At 43.2% G+C, this 21069-nt stretch overlaps 1 non-coding gene across 1 annotated transcript; it reads right to left on the bottom strand.

Moving 5' to 3' along the window:
- Nucleotides 1–506: 506 nt before the first annotated feature.
- Nucleotides 507–581, bottom strand: Trnal-caa. Its single transcript has one exon. It is a non-coding gene; the product is annotated as a tRNA-Leu (tRNA).
- Nucleotides 582–21069: the final 20488 nt, after the last annotated feature.

Here is a 21069-nt window from a genome sequence, read left to right as displayed (position 1 = left end):
AGCTTTACTTCTGCCAGTACCTCGTCTCCTACCTTCCAAACTTTACAGAAGCTCTCCTGCGAACCTAGCCGAACTAGCACTCCTGAAAGAAAGGATATTGTGGAGACATGGCTTAGCCACAGCCTGGGGGATGTATCCAAAATGAGACTTTCACTCTGCAGCGGAGTGTGCGCTGATATGAAACTTCCTGGCAGATTAAAACTGTGTGCTCGACCGAGACTCGATCTCGGGACCTTTGCCTTTCGCGGGCAAGTGCTCTACCAACTGAGCTACCGAAGCACGACTCACGCCCGGTACTCACAGCTTTACTTCTGCCAGTACCTCGTCTCTTACCTTCCAAACTTCACAGAAGCCCTCCTGCGAATCTAGCAGAACTAGCACTCCTGAAAGAAAGGATATTGCGGAGACATGGCTTAGCCACAGCTTGGGGGATGTTTCCAGAATGAGATTTTCACTCTGCAGCGGAGTGTGCGCTGATATGAAACTTCCTGGCAGATTAAAACTGTGTGCCCGACCGAGACTCGAACTCGGGACCTTTGCCTTTTGCGGGCAAGTGCTCTACCAACTGAGCTACCGAAGCACAGCTCACGCCCGGTACTCACAGCTTTACTTCTGCCAGTACCTCGTCTCCTGCCTTCCAAACTTTACAGAAGCTCTCCTGCGAACCTAGCAGAACTAGCACTCCTGAAAGAAAGGATATTGCGAAGACATGGCTTAGCCACAGCCTGGGGGAGCAGAAGTTACAAGAAGTAGTCAAATTTTATTTAGTCGATTACTTACAAAATGGGGTTCAGCAGAGTGAATGGGTGGAGGGAGTGATACCTGGAACTCGAACCTACGCTATTCTAGAGGTGGTTTTAAAATATCAGTCCCACTCTTGGGGACCTCTCCGTGTAAGACAAAATAATGATCAGTCCAATAATAGGAGAATCCTACTTAGTGCAGTATAAATTTGACCGAATTTAGGCAGAGATTTCGTGGCTTCTACCTGGGAGCCTATTATTTAATCGGTGACCCAAAGGTCTATTTGAAATTATAAGAAATCTTTAAGTGACAAGTACTAAAAGAGAAACAATTATTATACAATTTTTATATGCTGGAAGTAGTCTAAGTAGCCCATCTGGTTTGATTAAGTTATATACACCAGCAGTTTAGGATTCAAGGCAGTTGGCAGTTGATTGGAAGTATTATACGATAGCACAGTAATACAGATAGCATATTTACTACACACAGAAATTACGATATAAACCGCCGACGATTCACAAACAGAAAGAGAGCTCTTTAAAGTATTTGTCCTCCCTCATTTCTTAACACCTTCACATAAATATTTCACATAGCGTTCCAGTATGTTATCGAAAATCCGTAACGTCAGACTCATTAAAAGAAATCAAGCAAACAATATTGTGATGGAATCTGACTTGTGATTGTTGGGGACCATTTTTACTTTTTCCTTCATAGCAATGGGCACCTCTACAGCCATGAAGAAATTTTTCGCTTTTGAAATGAAGATGCAACAGCGCTTATCAAACCAACGCATTCCGTCACAATTCTCTAGCTTCGTTTCCATTTAATTAACAGGTGCAATTTGTTTTAATGATAGCAAGCAGCTCGCGTAAAATTATCTGCAGATAGAATCATACGCCTACACTCATTCACTTGATGAAATTGAAAACGACGGTTAATGATCAATTAATTAATTCTGACTAATTGAAATGGTAAAACGGCGAACAATTTGAATAGCCTCTACCAGCATGAGGCTTCTTCGCACCCCAGTTACTCTCTTAGCTCTTAGGTAACACACGCTGAAAAGGATAGTCATTAAAGGTCCCCAGTCGCAATGGCTTTTCCACTCAATATGAACCTTTAGCAACGAAACAATCGAAACTCACAGATACCACAGCTGAAGTTTCGTAGACTACGATTATGAGAAAATAAACGAAAACATGTTTTCTAGGAGCTGCACAATCACCTTTGTGTCGATAAACTGATAGTTGTCGGCTACTACTTTTCAGCCATCCAAGGTGTTTTTATATAGGTATACGACCACACAGATACATTTTGTCATTTGTGTAATTTAAGAGACATTCTCAAGTTTTCCATCTAGTCTGTTTTTCATTTTCAGTTTCTCGTATCTTACAAGATACAAACAGCCAGGCTGGAAACCTCCAAAACGTCCTTTAATAAATATATGTCTGTGGTACTTCGCACGAAGAAAATGATCTTTGTAATTGTTTCAGCAACTAATCAAGATACGCACACAGCTCATTTAATACACATACTCAAATGTGAAGCAGGAACTGAGTTTGCGACCTGTGCTCTACGAGAATAGCCACGTAAGGTCTCACTCGTTTGTTTTATTTATCGAAGTACATCTTTCCACAAATGTTCGTTTCCTCTTCAAGTTAGTCCCAAAAATTTAGGTGTGATACAGATAATCCGGAAGTGATAGTAAAGAGAGGCGTTATGAATTGTTTACAATTATATGCATAACACAGATAAGAAAAATGTCCATTTTTAGGCCAATTTTCTAAGTAATCGCCGAATGAAAACTTCTGAATTATTAATTATTTTGCGATTAAACTCAGCACAGTAGGAACGGCAGTCTGATTGTTTCTGAAATTTTTCCCATCAATCCTATACCTAAAGCTCTGCTTAAAAGTACAATGACTATATAAAATGTTACTAAAAATGTTAGTATAGCGTACTTGACTATATAATGCCAATGGAGAGGCCCAAATCAACGCTATTTGTAAAATTTTCGCCTCAATTACTTTATAAATAAGGTGAACAAGTTCAGTGGCCTGTCATATAACACATTAACATAGAAAATGTTTCGTTCAATGACTGTGATATCACCATTATACTTTATAAAAAAAATCATAGCACTCTCTAGCTTGTTATTCATCATGCTGGCTAATAGATTGTCTATAATTTAAAAAAAAATCAGAACCTGCAAAATAAGGCCGGCCGAAGTGGCCGTGCGGTTAAAGGCGCTGCAGTCTGGAACCGCAAGACCGCTACGGTCGCAGGTTCGAATCCTGCCTCGGGCATGGATGTTTGTGATGTCCTTAGGTTAGTTAGGTTTAACTAGTTCTAAGTTCTAGGGGACTAATGACCTCAGCAGTTGAGTCCCACAGTGCTCAGAGCCATTTGAACCATTTGAACCTGCAAAATAAACATTTCGCATGTAAATGTGTATTTATATCAGGCCGAATGTATTTCAAAATTGATTAAGACGAAATTACTGATCAAGTATTATGTTAATTTCTTTTCTTTCTTGATTCTTCGATAAAAATATGACACATCCATCACCGTGAGTCTGGTCGCGCTGCAACATTTACCGTCATGTCAATCTTAACACTGCTCGCAGTCTTACTTGTCTAGTCAAAGATGTATGACAGAAGTGTGTCCTCATTCTAGGATTGTTGCGTGGGTGAGAAAACACTCTCTTGCAACATCTGCAAAAAGGTGCGGTCCAGGAAAAGGATGGGGTAGTGCTTAAACACTGAGACGATCGCGAACTTGCCAAGTAAACTTCAGCTATTGTACTAACTAAGGAATTTAGTGCGGATTTGTCAGTTATAAAATAATCTATCACGTGATTGGCAGCAGCAAATGTTATTTTGTACCAAGCAAAAATAAAAGAGAAATTTACTGTTAAGCTGCAGCTTCCATACACTTATTCATTTATAGAGTAATAACTGTTCAGAACAGTGAAAAGAACTGCCATCGCTGTTTAGAAATCATAAATTTTTTGATGAGAGCAGCCTTCCACATACGTAAACAAAACTTTTCATTAACTGAATTCTAACTAGTGTAAATATTCGTTAATAATACTCATTTGGCCTTTATGAACTCGATAGACAGTCATGTTTGCGCTTCATTCCAAAACAAAGAATTTATGAAAATATGAAATTAATTCAAGTAGAATGATATCAGAAGCAGTTGAGATATACTTACATGAGATTCTCGTGCCCTGTGACCAAAACAGTATATCGTAGCTTGAATTTCGTCACGTTAGCACATTAGTACACTGTATGGAAGTTTTATTGAAATTTAAGTCAAGTTCCCTTCGGGTCGTCAGATTAATTCATATTGTACGAACGAACAACTACGAAACTACTATGAGAAAACAGTAGTTTCATAAGCACACGATTATTTACAAAGAATATGCGCTACAATGATTGACAAAAATCAAAGATGCTGATATTCCATACTCTTTCAATCGTTTATTAGCCGAGTTTCGACTGTTTACAATAATCGAATAGGGCAGAGTTCTCAATTTTACATAATTTACATGTGACTAAATCCATGAAAGAATACGCAATAAAATCCTCCAAAAATGAAGGCAATTTCCGCTCGCTGTAGCAACAATCGATAGTCGCATCTTGCAAATAATCAGTGTTACAAAACTGGCGTGTTAAAGAAAAGCTGTCTCTGACGTACCGGTCCCCTTATTTTGAAAACACTATTTCAATATGAATACGCGTGAGTCCGACCTCGCTGTTTGGTCCCCTCCCCCAAATCAACCAACCAACCAAAATATTTCGAGACAGGATTAACAAAAAATAGAGGAACGTTAAGATGATGGTTTTAACGCTTCAGATGTTCTAGACAGTCTCCTGCAAATAGAGAACACAACATGGAACCGTCGTACAACCATATGAAGCTGCCAGGAAAGTCCTTCTTTAGGATGTTGTTCAACTCGCGCGCCACTTTGGCTTAAGTGTCCGTTCTGTTGTCAAACAGTTTCCCCCTCGTGTGAATTTACGCAGTTAGTCGTTCTGTGGTAGGCTCACCTGTGATGATTTCTTCCAGAAAAGAATTGTTCCGCGTTTCGCATTTTAGACAAGTCGCACCAGGCACCCAAGCGTTGTTTTTGTTCGTGACTCAAAGTGTGCTGGTCAAACTTTGCTCACACTTTTGTCTTTTTCAGCACTTGATTTCCAGATGTTGCTCCCTTGCGATTTGTGTCACTACAACGTTGGCACGCTACAGTGACATGTCAACTGCTTAACACAGCCTGGTCACAACCGGCTGGTCGAATGCACATGTGTTCTTTACAGTTGTTAGTTCAAGCTGCCACTGGCGTCGCTTGTAGGCCACAAATAAAATTAATCTCGGAACTTTTGGACGGACGGTGAAAGAGAATTCTGAAATTTTAATCATTGATAATTTACAATTGAATATTATACAAACGGTTCCCGCTGCAAAAGCTTTTGGCGTTCACACACGCAGCGATATGTATTGTGGTTTCAGATCTGTATAAATTAACTTTCCTTTTTTAGGGTTCCGTACCTCAAAAACGGAACCCTTATAGGACTACTTCTTTGTCCGTCTGTCTGTCTGTCTGTCTGTCCGACTGTTCAAAACCTTTTTTATCAGGGCCGGGTAGACGTATCAAGCTGAAATTTATATCAGATACTGAGATCCACAGTCCTTTGGTGGTGTAAACACGTTAAGCTTCAAAATCAGTGGTTCAAATGGCTCTGAGCACTATGGGACAACATCTATGGTCATCAGTCCCCTAGAGCTTAGGTTAGTTAGGTTTATGTAGTTCTAAGGACATCACACAACACCCAGCCATCACGAGGCAGAGAAAATCCCTGACCCCGCCGGGAATCGAACCCGGGAACTCGGGCGTGGGAAGCGAGAACGCTACCGCACGACCACGAGCTGCGGGCCAAAGTCAGTGGCGTCAGAGTAAATGGCCATTTATGTCACATATTTGGATAGTCGGAAATACACTCATTAAAATCTCGTACTTCAACTTGACATAGAGTCATTAAATTTAGCAAGAAGAAAGGTTTCATAGTGCAAATAAAGGAAAAAATCTGAAAATTGTTAATTTGCAATTACATCCCACGAAACAATATTTATTTTTTCATTTGTTATCCGACTTAGAACGCGAAATTAAAATATTCACGGAAGTCTTGGAATCCCTGGGATTGATATGGCGCCAGTATCAATGCCAGTAACAGGCAAAAACCGTGTAAATCCTCTGTTCCCGGCATGGATGAACTTTCTAGATACATAATTAACTTAGTACGGAAACCTCAGTATGCGAGTCTCGCTCCCATTTGGCCAGTTTTTTAGGAATAACAATAATAACACCCAACAATCTATAACCGTTCAAATTATTATAAAATCGTAATAATTAAAAAATCAAACATGATGAGGTGTTTCCAAAAATAGCATAGCTGTGTGAAGGTGGTTTCTTCACAACTACCGGATTCACGTCAGTATACACGCATCTTCAGGCTTAGAATGGTTATATTTCCATAATGTAGATGGACTATTACGGAGTCCTAGATTTCGAGGAGTTATCCACGTTAAGGAGTCAATCACGACGGTGGGTTGTCATTTTTTAAGAGCTATGTCACCACTAAATGTAAAAAAAAAAAGCATATTTCAATCACTTTCTGATGTTGTGTGATTCGAATAAGTTAATGAAGTCTCTGACATCAACCCGTATAGGCGACGAAAGCGCTTCCTTGTGGTGACCGTGAGACATCTTCTGCCTCATGACCAGTCTGTAAACCGCGGTCTTCTACGTAAAGCAGACTATAGCCCCTTTGCGCACAATTGTTTCTTTCCACTAAACGTGGCTGCACACGTTTCACGCTCTCTTTTACGTTTGGGGACATAGTGGGTTGCTTTGAGATGAGGGATAAGCTAGTGCTGATTTCGCGTTATGTCCTTTGCGAAGAGGTCAACATATTCACTTTTTGGATCTGCCTGACCTTCACAAGGTGAAAGCTGTTGTCGTTCTATACCTCTGGGGTGTTGAGATTGACAGCCTGACAAACTGAAGGCAACTGCTGCCTCTGATGTAAGCAAGATATATTCTAAAGGAGATTGAAACAAAAGGAAGCTCTTCCTATATACGGTAGATCAGCTATTTTCCATTCGTCAGTGAATATTTTAATCGTATCAAAGCGATAGCACCCTGCGCTACAGTCGCCTCTTGGTGGAACCGGACCGTTTCTTGTATTTTTCCCCAATCACCTGACTTCGCTCGTATTTGTCCTCTAACCCAATGCCGAAAACGGTCTTAAAGGATCTTGTTTTCTACAAACGGAGATATGACAAATGCATCCCATTGGTTGACAGCGCACTGTGGATAATATGGGTAAAGGTCTGAACTTGTAATCTTATTAAATAAAGATTTTAGAAAATGCGTGTCAGTTTTTTTTAATATCCCATGTGTTGACTAGTGTTGCAAAACGCGCACTTGGTTTTCGCATGGTTCCTAGATGGCCTATTCAGGAAAAACGACAATAAAATGTAGTTCTTTGCAAACAGAAGTTATTCCGAAGAACTCATTTGAGATTTTTCATATGCAATCTAGGTACTGGATCAACAACCTACACGGCGACAATGCAATGAACGTATGAAGTCAGAACTGGCTGAGGTTTACCGTGAGTACAGTATTATATTGACTTCTGCATCTTCAGTTATCATATATCTATAAACAGCACACAGATGCATTTTCTCCGTCGAAACAATGCTACGTACCGCGTGTTGGCATAAGTCGACCTTTTGTTTCAGGCTCAATCTGCTACAGAATCTGATAAATACAACGAAATCACTTACACAGTCTAATTAAAACACCCATATATAATGCGGAATTGTCACGAAAGGCGGATCAGCAAGTCTAAAAATGGTTCAAATGGCTCTGAGCACTATGGGACTTAACATCTGTGGTCATCAGTCCCCTAGAACTTAGAAGTACTTAAACTTAACTAACCTAAGGACATCACACACATCCATGCCCGAGGCAGGATTCGAACCTGCGACCGTATCAGTCGCGCGGTTACAGACTGTAGCGCCTAGAACCGCTCTGCCACAGCGGCCGGCCATTGTTTGACTGTCAAGGAGGAGAGGGATACGTCGACAGCCCCGAGTTCTCCGTCGTATGTCGTATGGGACGTACCATCGCATACAACAACAAAACATGGCTCTGAGCACTATTGGACTTAACATCTGAGGTGATCAGTCCCCTAAGTCCCATAGTGCTCAGAGCCATTTGAACCATTGTGGACAGTATCATTGCTGATATGGACTGGTCTGCTCAGAATCCTGACCTATACCAAATGGGACATCCCTTGAGATGAGTCAGAACTTCGATTTCGTTGAAGACCCCAACGTCCAGCATCACCACCTTTTCTGGTTTCGAATCTTGAGGAAGAATGGGATGCCATTCCTCCATAGACATACAGACACCTATCTGAGGTGTCCATGCTATCACAAAATATCCGCTAATAGGTGTCTGGATATTTTTGATTATGGAATAGATGGGGTTCTTTAGCAGAAATGGCCAGCCGGGGTGGCCGAGTGGTTCTAGGCGCTACAGTCTGGAACCGCGCGACCGCTACGGTCGCAGGTTCGAATCTTGCCTCGGGCATGGGTGTGTATGATGTCCTTAGGGTAGTTAGGTTTAAGTAGTTCTAAGTTCTAGGGGACTGATGATCTCAGAAGTTTGGTCCCATAGTGCTCAGAGCCATTTGAACCATTTAGCATAAATGATTTGATTTTTTTTATAACTTCCAGTTTGTCTCAGCGCCTTTAACTCATACGAGAGAAAGTGAAATATTTTTCTAGCTGTATATTTTGCTCCTTCCAGAGCAAGAGTAAGGTCAAGCTGTGGGTACTGAATCCTGTATTTGTCCCTAGTGTTGTGTTTATGAGTGATACTGTTATTTTCAAATTCTGCTTGGTTCTTCACAAATGTATTGTGAGGCTATTGCTAGTACGCTTTTCGTGGTATTTTTCTTAGTTGTGAGATGTTCACGACGCTCGCATTAACGTAAACAGCCTAGCAAGTGGAAGAAGCTCTGTAGAGAGGGCTCGACTGGAGCCAGTGCCGGCGGGGTGAGGGGAAGCTGGAAGCTGGAAGCTGGCAGTAGGCAGCAGACGGCCTCGGCAGACAGATATTGCGGGGCGTAGTGCGAGCGGCGGCGCCGGCAGCCCAGTATTGTTCCAGCGTAAGTCAACATTAAATAAAAGCCGGCGGCGAAGGAGCGCAAGATAAATAGCAAGCTACAAAAGACTTTTGTAATTTTGCCACCAGCAGAAACAAAGAGTAAATAAGTGCGGCGGTGTTTGAGCGCGGGGCCACCGACGTCTTGGCTGCCGCCGCACCACCGCAACCTAATTACAGCGCGCTCGGGACAAGGCGCTCCCCGCCGCCGTATCTGCAAAACCACACCGGCGTCAGCGCGCTGAGCCTCCGCGGTCTGCGTGCAAGCCTCGCTTACCCGTCTCCACTCTGAGGGAGAAAGCCAACTCGGCAAGCCTCGAAGGAGAGTGGAGACCGTCTGATGAGCCTGCTTAATAGCTTGTCTTTGGAACGAAATACATCACTGAATCTGCGTATCATACACTACTGGCCATTAAAATTGCTACACTAAGAAGAAATGCAGATGATAAACGAGTATTCGTTGGACAAATATATTATACTAGAACTGACATGTGTTTACATTTTCGGGCAATTTGGGTGCATAGATCCTGAGAAATCAGTACCCAGAACAACCAACTGTGGCCGTAATAACGGACTTGATACGCCTGGGTATTGAGTCAAACAGAGCTTGGATGGCATGTACAGGTACAGCTGCCCATGCAGCTGCAACACGATACCACAGTTCATCAGGAGTAGTGACTGACGTATTGTGACGAGCCAGTTGCTCGGCCACCATTGACCAGACGTTTTCAATTGGTGAGAAATCTGGAGAATGTGCTGGCCAGGGCAGCAGTCGAACATTTTCTGTATCTAGAAAGGCCCGTACAGGCCCTGCAACATGCGGTCGTGCACTATCATGCTGAAATGTAGGGTTTCGCAGGGATCGAATGAAGGTAGAGCCACGGGTCGTAACACATCTGAAATGTAACGTCCACTGTTCAAAGTGCCGTCAATGCGAACAAGAGGTGACCGAGACGTGTAACCAATGGCACCCCATACCATCACGCCGGGTGATACGCCAGTATAGCGATGACAAATAAACGCTTCCAATGTGCGTTCACCGCGATATCGCCAAAGACGGGTGCGACCATCATGATGCTGTAAACAGAACATGGATTCATCCAAAAAAATGACGCTTTGCCATTCATGCATCCAGGTTCGTCGTTGAGTGCACCATCGCAGGCGCTCCTGTCTGTGATGCAGCGTCAACGGTAACCACAGCCATGGTCTCCGAGCTGATAGTCCATGCTGCTGCAAACGTCGTCGAACTGTTCGTGCAGATGGTTGTTGTCTTGCAAACGTCCCCATCTGTTGACTCAGGGATCGAGACGTGTATGCACGATCCGTTACAGTCATGCGGAAAAGATGCCTGTCATCTCGACTGCTAGTGATACGGGGCCGTTGGGATCCAGCACGGCGTTCCGTATTACCCTCTCGAACCCACCGATTCCACATTCTGCTAACAGTCATTGGATCTTGACCAACGCGAGCAGCAATGTCGCAATACGATGAACCGCAATCGCGATAGGCTACAATCCGACCTTTATGAATGTCGGAAACGTGATGGTACGCATTTCTCCACCTTACACGAGACATCACAACAACGTTCCACCAGGCAACGCCGGTCAACTGCTGTTTGTGTTTAAGGAATCGGTTGGAAACTTTCCTCACGCCAGCACGTTGTAGGTGCCGCCACCGGCGCCAACCTTGTATGAATGCTCTGAAAAGCTAATCACTTGCATATCACAGCATCTTCATCCCGTCGGTAAAGTTTCGCGTATGTAGCACGTCATCTTCGTGGGGTAGCAATTTTAATGGCCAGTAGTGTAGATCCGACAGTCTGTTGATAGGTTTGTTTAGGTATGTGACATTAGATGTCTACGCACAGGTCACGTAATTTCGTGAATAACGGGCCGCTGATATGCATACTCGGTGATGGAGGCCGATAGTGACCCGGATGCGTTCCATAGTTTTTGCATCAGGTGAAGTTGATAGCCGAGACGTCAACTTGGGTAGACTTTCATGCTCCTCGAACCACTGTAGCACGGTTCTGACTCCGAGTCAAGGACAACTATGCTGCTGAAAGGTGACAACTTAGTCGGGGAAGACATCACACAAGAAGGGATGCAGATGGTTCGCAGCTGCCAGCGTGTCTCCGAATACTACCACAATTAGCGTGCAACCACAGGAAAATGTCTCCCATAGCACAATACTGCTGCCACCAGCCTGTCAGGGAAAAATGGAATAGAAGAGAACACTCACCTACACTGATCAGTGTTTGTCCAGTTTTCCCACAGTCCATGTTTCACAACGATACCAAGCTGTACTCCAGGTGTACTTTCTCAGAAATTTCTTCCTCACATTAAAGCCTATGTTTGATACCAATACACTTCTCTTGACCAAGAATGCCCTTTTTGCCATTGCTAGCCTTCATTTGATGTCCTCCTTGCTCCGCCCAGCATTGGTTATTTTACTACCTAGGTACCTGAATTTCTTAATCTACTTCGTGTGTATCAAACCTTATGTTTAGTTTTTCGCCCTTCTCATTTCTACTACTTTTAATTACATTCGACTTTCTTCGATTTGCCCCGAACCCATATTCTGTAATCATTAGGTTGTTCATTCCGATCAGCAGATCATGTAGTTCTTCTTCATTTTCACTCAGGATAGCAACGTCATCAGAGAATCGTTTAATTGATATCCTTTCACCTTGAATTTTTGGGCGCTAATGACCATAGAAGTTTTGCGCCCTAAAACCACAAAAAAAAAAAAAAAAACCTTGAATTTTAATTCCGCACCTGAGCCTTTCTTTTATTTCCATCATTGCTTCTTCGTTTTACAGATTGAACAGTAGGGGGGAAAGACTACATCCCTGTCTTACAGCATTTTTAGTGCGAAACACTTCGTTCTTGGTCCTCTACTCTTATTATTCCCTCTTGGCTCTTGTACGTATTGTTTACGACCCGTCTCCCCCTATAACGTACCCGAATTTTTCTCAAAATTTCGAACATCTTGCACCATTTTATATTGTCGACATTACATAGCAGTCCATAAAATAAAATTATTTTACTAATCTGTCGCGACACGGAGACAAGCCACACTGATAACGGAGCTTCGTACGGTGCAGTACACTGGTATTTCTGTAATTCTGAAAATGGTTTTACCAGGATTGGTCCACCATCTTATCATTTTTCGTATATTCGGAGCAGTATCAGGCCAATGAGTAGACTGATAGACGTCATTGTTCAAAGGCGGTAACCGATCAAAACCACACAATTTTCAGTATAAAATGTTACATACGGCAAGGGAAATAATATAAAATATCTCCGGGGGGTTCCACAGTGATGTGACAAAACATTATGATCACCTGCTTAGTAGCTTATTTCTGAGTCTTTAGAACGAAATATATCAGTGATTCTGCCTACCAGGTATCCAACAGTTTGTTGGTAGGTTTGTGGAGGTATGTGGCATTAGATGTCTTCGCACTGGTCATGTACGTCGCGTAAATAAAAGGCCGCTGATTTGCATACGCTTTGATGGCGCCCGGTTGCGACGCAGATAGGTTTCATAGGATTTACATCAGGTGAATTTGATCGCCGAGACATCAACGTTAGTTCACTATAATGCTCCTCAAACCACAGAAGCACGATTCTGACTCCGAGATACAATTATACTGCTGAATGATGACATCGCCGTCGAGGAAGATGTCGAGCACGAAGGGATCCAGGTGGTTCGCAGCTGTGAGCGTGTCTGCGATTACTACCACAGGTTACATGCAACCGCAGGAGAATATCTGCCATAGCATAATACTGTTCCCACCAGTCTGCATCCGTGGCGCGCTGCACATTTCGAGCCGCCGTTCACCTAGAGGACGGCGTTTGTGGAGGCGTCCAGCGACCTAGTGTAGCAAAACTGTGATTCACCCGAATAGTCGACACGTATCCATTCATAGGCGGTCGAATCCCGACGTCCCCGTACCCACAGCATTCGTAATTAACGACGTCGCTGGGTCAACATATGAACACGTAACGGTGATCTGCTGCGGAGCTACATCTTCAACAATGTAAGCTGAACGGTGTACTCCGAAACACTTGAGCGTGCACCGCAATATGCAACCGTCCTACTAAAACGAACAGAAAACCCTTCGGACCCCATGTGCTGTGAAGAGTTGTGGACGTCCAACCATTTAGCTCCTAGTAGTAGCTTTACTGTCCTAACTTTTTCCGTAATTGTTCACGACAGTAGCAGTGATCATTCGACCAGCTTCGCCGTTTTCGAGGTACTCGTTCACAGGCTAACCTACCCTTTGTCATAGACACTTATACCAGAGGATTTCCCCATCTGCATCCTATATTCACTGTGCTCATCTCCCATCCGCGTATGCTCCGTTTACATACTTTTGTTACCGCGTCACGTGCTCGCAATGCCACCAGACGGGATCCAACTTCACTGTGGGTAGAGTTCTGGTGATCAGTGTGTAACAGTAGGTCGAATAATCGAGGCTTCGCAAGCTTCACGAATGCCACTGCCTGCACCATCTCCTTTGATATCCAGGCATCATTTCTCTTAGTGAGACGTCCTCGTCATGAAACTGACCTACTTGCGATGGTACCCCAACCAGAAGGATGTCATTTCTGGTGTACAGTTAGGGAACACGTGAAAATTCAGAGTCTTGTGTTGGTAACATTCAATAAAAGATTCTCGGGTTTCCAGCCGCGTCAGGTGATTAAAGTTAGACGAGCTTTCTGCATAGCACTCCTTGGCCATTGTCAAGTAGTATGGCCGCCAGCGGGCTGCTGGTGTGCCCCTTATACACGCTAGCTACCGGTTGTGACGTCACTGGTGCTCGCGGCATCATACGTTGACTCGGCGTTCGATGTGCCCACACTGTGCGGAGCTGCAGGCCGCCGTCTCTATTTAGGGTGTTATCGGTGATTTTTATTTCCGTGGCTTCCTTAATTACACTGTCCCAGAAGCCGTTTGTGCGATCCAAGGCCGAGGTTTCGTTAGATTTTATCAGGTGACCGTTTTCTAGAGCATGTTCAGCCAAAGCGGATTTCTCGGGGTAGCGTGGGTTATATAAGATCTCTTGCTCCTTCCTGCGTTGTTCTACGGTGTGTACTGTTTGTCCGACGTAAGACTGGCCACACTCGCAAGATATCTTGTAGTCCCCAGGTGTTCTGAGACCTGCTGCGTCTTTATCTGGTTCCAGTAACTGACGGAGACATTGCCATAGGCGCCATTTAGCTTAGCTGCTCCTTTCGATACGTTGACGACACGTTTGTCATTTGGCCACTTGACGAGTTCTTGGAACAGCTCAGGGACATTAACAGTAATATCCAGTTCACCAAGAAGGAAGAAAAAGACGATGGATTGCCCTTCCTTGACGTCTTCATCCAGTGCAAGCGAAATGGATGCCTTGGCCACAGCGTGTGTAGAAAACCTACCCACACCGATCTGTACTTGTACACCATCAGCCATCATCAACCGGTACAGATGCGGACTATGTTACAAACATAGGTGCATCGTGCACGAATGATATCAGACGCTGATAATCTGTCCCATGAGCTGAGCCATCTACGCAAGGTCTTCGGGAGCAACGGGTATAACATTCATCAAGTAAATGAAGTGATTTCGAGCTAAAACCACAATAAGACCACCGCAGAGGAACAGGAAAAGAAATTTGCTTTACTGACGCTCTGTGACTCCGTGACCGGCAAGGTAAGCCACCTGTCGAAAGGCCGCAAGGCTAAATCGATCTTCAGGTCTTTGAAAAAAGTCCACAAGTAATGGTACGAGCTATAGACGCAGTATGTCTCAGAATACCTGGGGTCTACAAGATACGTTGCGCGTGTGGCCAGTCTTACGTCAGACAAGCAGTATGAACTGTGGAACAACGCAGGAAGGAGACTGAGGCACTTTATTGTCTACGCTACCCTTAGAAATCCGCTTTCACTGAACATGCTTTAGAAAGCGGTCGTCAGATAAAATTTGACGAAACCTCTGTCGAAGCTCGCACTGCCGGCTTCTAGGATTGTGTAATTAAAGAAGGCACTGAAATAAAAATCATCGGGAACACCCTATGCAGAGAAGCTGGCCTGCAGCTCAGAGCTGCGCGGGATCCAGTGATCGCACATTTGAAGAGGGCACATTGGACACCAAGTCGACATATGCCCATATATGGCGACGCCGCGAGTACCAGCCGGCAGCAAGTGTATATAAAAGCGTCCAGCAGAACACTGGCAATCATACCATTTGAAAATAGCGAAGGAGTGCTTGGCCGAAAGCTCGTGTAAGTTTAATCACTTGACGCTGCTGGAGACACGAGGACTTTTTATTCAGATAGGGAACGTGTTGTTGGGATGGATAGTCTACTAGTGTCTCACCCGCACTACTCAACACTTGGGCCGACTTGGGAATAAGGTCGATCTGAGAGCGCGACTTGTGCCCTTACTTTTCTGCGATGTACTGGCACTCTTGATACGTGTCTAAGACAAGTGACGCAGTGATTGCCCCTCTGGACTAGTATTCGACACTGAAAACACTGTTCTTTTGGGACGAACGCCTTTCTAGCATCGCAGAATTGCTCCACGCTCGGCGTAAGTCACTTGCTTGATTACGTGCATTGAGTCACGCGTCGTCTCTTTCTGGTAGAGCGAGATATCTTTGCCGAAACGAGAAATTATGAGCCCGTCTTACGACGAGTGGAGAGTTTGACAAGGTTCGGTCAATGAGAACGCTATGCGGCAGAATTAATTTCTTTTCCACCACACTCTGCTGCTTTCTTTCTCGTCGCCCGGAGCACCCGGAGTGGCCGAGCGGTTCTAGGTGCTACAGTCTGGAACCGCGCGACCGCTACGGTCGCAGGTTCGAATCCTGCCTCGGGAATGGATGTGTGTGATGCCCTTAGGTTAGTTAGGTTTAAGTAGTACTATGTTCCAGGGGACTGATGATCTCAGAAGTTAAGTCCCATAGTGCTCAGAGCCATTTGAACCATTTGAACCGGAGCACCGCGCTGTAGCAAACAATCTTTACAGACATTTTTCAAGTATGAATATGAACGCGATCGAGCAGAAAAGTTCGATTTGATGGATATAACGGAGAAAATAGCAGACATTGCTTTACTTTTATATTTTAGAGATCATGACAGAAGACAGATTAGTAAAGTTTCCGGTTTCCAGATTCCATAGCAGGGTATCGGGTCTTTGTTCAAATCTCTGTTCATTCAGAACGTTTGGTGACCTGAATCCTTCTCTGTGCAAGGCATCCTTAAATACAAATTACTTACAAGCAGTTGTTTTCCGCTCACAACTAAGTTTCCAGTGGATCTGTAATACAATTTCTTTTCTGATTCTAAGATCTTCTTCGGAAAGAAGGTAAGCTAACCTGATTCGGTATTTACTAGCGCAGCCATGGTGAAGGTTTATAAATAATCTAGTTGTAAACTTGTAAGTAGGCTGTTTGTGTGTTTGTATGCTGGCAGCGCTACGTAGCACTCTGCACTAATAACTCTGAGAGCGCTGTGTGCACACTGTAAGAGACTCTGTGGCTGGTCGGACTCGTTGTTGGAGGTGAACAGCCAGCAGCGATGGAAGTTGGGAGTGAGTAGTGAGCAGTGATGGAGGTTAATAAATAGCAGTGTTGAAGGTTCGCAGTACTAGCGCTAGAGGACGGTCTAAATGTGTTTCCGTCATAGAGATTTATTACTGATGAGTATATAATTTTTTTGAACTGGTTGTCACTTGATTAAGGTAAAATCCGGTAAATACATTGTTTGCTCTGCAACGAAATCTTTCCTTAGCTAACAACATGCCTATTAGTAGTTAGAGCCTTCAGTAGTTAGAATCTCTTATTTAGCTGGCCGTATTGGCTTCTGTGAGGTAAGTGACTTATGATATCTATGAGTTATTGTTAGGATTTCTTCGACGTCAGGGCCATTCTTTTGAGTTAATTTTAAAGCAGTCAGATCGCGTTGTCCTTGAATATTGTGGGTAATTAATGAATAGGAAAAGTGTGAGTTCTGTTTGTCAGGGCAAATTCTGTAGGTCAGTGTTGAAATGATAAAGACTAGCAAAGAGACTGTATCTTCAATTTCACTCAGCAGTTTCAGAATTAAATAACGTAGAAGTTTCACCTTCTCAGTTATTTCAGCTTAAGTAAAAATATATATATATAAATAAAGAAGTTTCAAACTATACTGTTCATCCACTACCCGTAGATTATGAGAATTTATTAATTCACACATGCTTTCATTTACCGGAGCGCTTCTTGCATCTGTGTTACACTTGATTCAGTATTTCATTGAACATGGGTTTTCTATTACGGAATTTCTTGTTTTGTTCAAATGGTTCAAATGGCTCTGAGCACTATGGGACTTAACTGCTGTGGTCATCAGTCCCCTAGAACTTAGAACTACTTAAACCTAACTATCCTAAGGGCATCACACACATCCATGCCCGAGGCAGGTTTCGAACCTGTGACCGTAGCGGTCACGCGGTTCCACACTGAAGCGCCTAGAACCGCACGGCCACCGCGGCCGGCTCTTGTTTTGTGAAAGATTTTCAAGAAACGAGGTAAGATGGAGCTGCTGAGACAACGTAACTGCAAATGATTGTTTTCACCAAACATGCTAAATGTCCGCTAGTTATTAGGTAAGGTAGGTAACAATCAGCAAAGACATTTATCCTTGCACATAACGGATCTATAAGGTGCGATTTCTTATTCTTTGAAGTTGTGTAGTATATGGTTAATAGTTTCATGTACGGGCTGTGTTAAGAGTACCTCCGCGTAACGTTCCTCCTTTCGCATCGTTTTATGCGATCTTGTCATATTCTACGGTTAGCCAGCAGGTCAGATCGCGTTATCATTGGGTCACATTCGCTGTCTGGCGATGGATTTCAGAGAATGAAGCGTGCTTGTCATTTCGGCTGAAAGCTATTAGGTATTCGAGATAGGAGGGCAGTTTACAACAGGAATTTAAACCGTAATCTTTCTTCCATTCATCACAAATGTGGTCCTTAACTAATCAAACTGTCAGTGGCTGAGCGTCGAAAACAAGCTCATACGGCTTTTTAAAATCAATAACCATTATGTATTCGCAGTATAAAACAGGTGATTTACTAAAACAGGATATGACCTGTGATGAATAGTAAATAAATGGTGCCTGAATACTGGCGACTGGCTCTCTAATATCAACCCGTGGCTTGGGATAACTTTATACAGGATGTCCCAAATGTTCAGGCTCCAAAACATACGCACGGCACAGTATCCTTAACTAAGTATTTTGAGATCAGGAACCAATGTCCCGAAAATATTTCAGGGAGTACGAGCAATGTATGTAAGAAATGGTTCAAATGGCTTTGAGCACTATGGTACTTAATATCTGAGGTCATCAGTCCCCTAGAACTTAGAAGTACTTAAACCTAATTAACCTAAGGACATCACACACATCCATACCCGAGGCAGGTTTCGAGCCTGCGACCGTAGCGGTCGCGCGGTTCCAGACTGAAGCGCCTAGAACCGCTCGGCTACAACGGCCGGCAATGTATGTAAGTAACATGTTTCCATACTGCTCTTGTTTCATAACAAAATACTGCAAGCCGCACTGACGTTGTCGACGATACCTTATAAATCAATACACTGTCTCAAATTCACGACTGGTTGCCGACGATGGAATATTTCTCCTTGCAGGAGACGTTCAACGTATGGCGTAGTACAGTGTAATGCACGGAGTTCACAGTAGAATAAAACTCTTCAAAAGACGTCATGTTCGCCATAGCTTGTTAAAGGTATTTCATTGAAGAAGGCACTGTTTCAGTTATGGCTTTTAGTCACCATCAAATAGAACAAAATTTTTACAGTATCTAGAGCACAAAACTGTCGCTGTGCTCTACTTGAAAATATCTTAAATCCAAAATTAGTGTAACAGATTTTGAAAATAAGTAAATTTAACAGTCGAAGGCGTCCATGGTATCTCTTAAAAAGGCGACCAAAATTCTCAACGAAGAACGCGCTGTACTGTTTAGTGACATGTCAGATAGTTTGGGAGAAGTCACAGAGTGCAGCGTATTTAGTGTTGTGGAGCAGCAATTACAGCCTTACAACATGTACAAGCAATTGTGCCAAATCATTGTGAATGCAGAGATTCGCCGGACTGAGTGCTGAAACATATGTTCACTGAGGCTGGCAACCGTCACACTGCACAATTGTTACGAATAAGTTGTTATACTTAGCTCTTGACCATTAGTACTTTACCTCAAAGTGCTCAATTCACCATTCTTTAGCACGACTAGAATTTTGATTCTAAAGGTTCGGTACAATATATGCCCGTGCTTGATGATGATTGACATAAAGATTACCTTTTTCCTATTATTTTTACGACGTGGATAACCTCGTACATTGCAACCTTCTATGTCACTAGCGAACCCAGCGATATTTCGTAAATGATAATTATGTTTGGGAATTTAAAATACGTCCTAATCACCTCTTTCTTTTTTCTTTGTCCATCTCCTTCTTCCCCCTCCCCCTGTCCATCCACTCTTTCCCCCTCCCTCTGTCTATCCCCTGCTCCCCCACTTTCTCCCCCCCCCCCCCACCTTCCGTCTGACCTTGACCCTTGTTAATCATAACTACAAACGAAAGCCTCATTGGGAATTGAAGCTGCATAAAATGAATGGGTGATTCGTTGGGGCCATTGGATACAGGGTAAGAGAGAGACCTGTCCAGGTGATGGAGCTTCGAGGGTAGTAGCTTCAGTGACAGTATTTCGCATAGTTTTAATTTGAGGGCGGATAGGATTACTAAGTATTAGCCGAGTCAGACGCCATAATAGTATGCTAATCATACGCTGACGAGGCATAAATGCAACTTTTCTGTTTTCTTTCAAGATCGATTGCGAGGAAGAAAAATAAGACGGCACTCTGTTGTGTCTACAAATTCGTTCGTATCTATATACAAGGAGAAAGTAAATAACCGTAAATGGGAGAAACATTGCATCTAATGATTTATTCATCATTATCGTTGTTGAAACCGACTGAGAGAAAGAAAACAGAGCTGTACTTTTCACAGCACAGCATTTTCATTCATGCAATCGGTTCTAACAGAAAACTATTGTTTAAAATAACACATACCGCCTAAGTCGGTTAGAAAGTTTGTTAAACTATCGTGTAAAAAACTTAATCAAATCAGTGAATTATTTTTCGAGAATCTCTGCTAACGTTTCGTTACTACATAGAGTGTCCTGCCCAAGCTGTTGGGACAGGTTTCTTGTACAAAATAAAGAAAAATAGTCCAGTAAACATGAGCTCTAAAATGCAGACCTTAACAGCTGGTGAGCAAGATGTATGAGGCAGGAGAATTTCCCGCAGACTTCAAGAAGAATATAATAATTCCAATCCAAGATGTTAACAGATGTGAAAATTACCGAACTATCAGTTTAATAAGTCACAGCTGCAAAGTACTAACGCAAATTCTTTGCAGACGAATGGAAAAACTGGTAGAAGCCGACCTCGGGGAAGATCAGTTTGGATTCCGTAGAAATGTTGGAACACGTGAGGCAATACTGACCTTCCGACTTAACTTAGAAGAAAGATTAAGGAAAGGCAAACCTACGTTTCTAGCATTTGTAGACTTAGAGAAAGCTTTTGACAATGTTGACTGGAATATTCTTTTTCAAATTCTAAAGGTGGCAGGAGTAAAATACAGGGAGCGAAAGGCTATTTACAATTTGTACAGAAACCAGATGGCAGTTATAAGAGTCGAGGGACATGTAAGGGAAGCAGTGGCTGGGAAGTGAGTGAGACAGGGTTGGTAGCCTCTCCCCGATGCTATTCAATCTGTATATTGAGCAAGCAGTAAAGGACCAAATGAAAAATTCGGAGTAGGTATTAAAATCCATGGAGAAGAAATAAAAACTTTGAGGTTCGCCGATGACACTATAAATCTGTCAGAGACAGCAAAGGACTTGCAAGAGCAGTTGAACGGAATGGACGGTGTCTCGAAAGGAGGTTATAAGATGAACGTCAACAAAAGCAAAACGAGGATAATGGAATGTAGTCGAATTAAGTCGTGTGATGCTGAGGGAATTAGATTAGGAAATGAGACACTAA

Source organism: Schistocerca americana, chromosome 6 (genome assembly GCF_021461395.2).
Source record: "Schistocerca americana isolate TAMUIC-IGC-003095 chromosome 6, iqSchAmer2.1, whole genome shotgun sequence".
NCBI classification, from domain to species: domain Eukaryota; kingdom Metazoa; phylum Arthropoda; class Insecta; order Orthoptera; family Acrididae; genus Schistocerca; species Schistocerca americana.
Note: the sequence above shows the minus strand (reverse complement) of the source record. Positions and strands in the feature narration are given on the sequence as shown.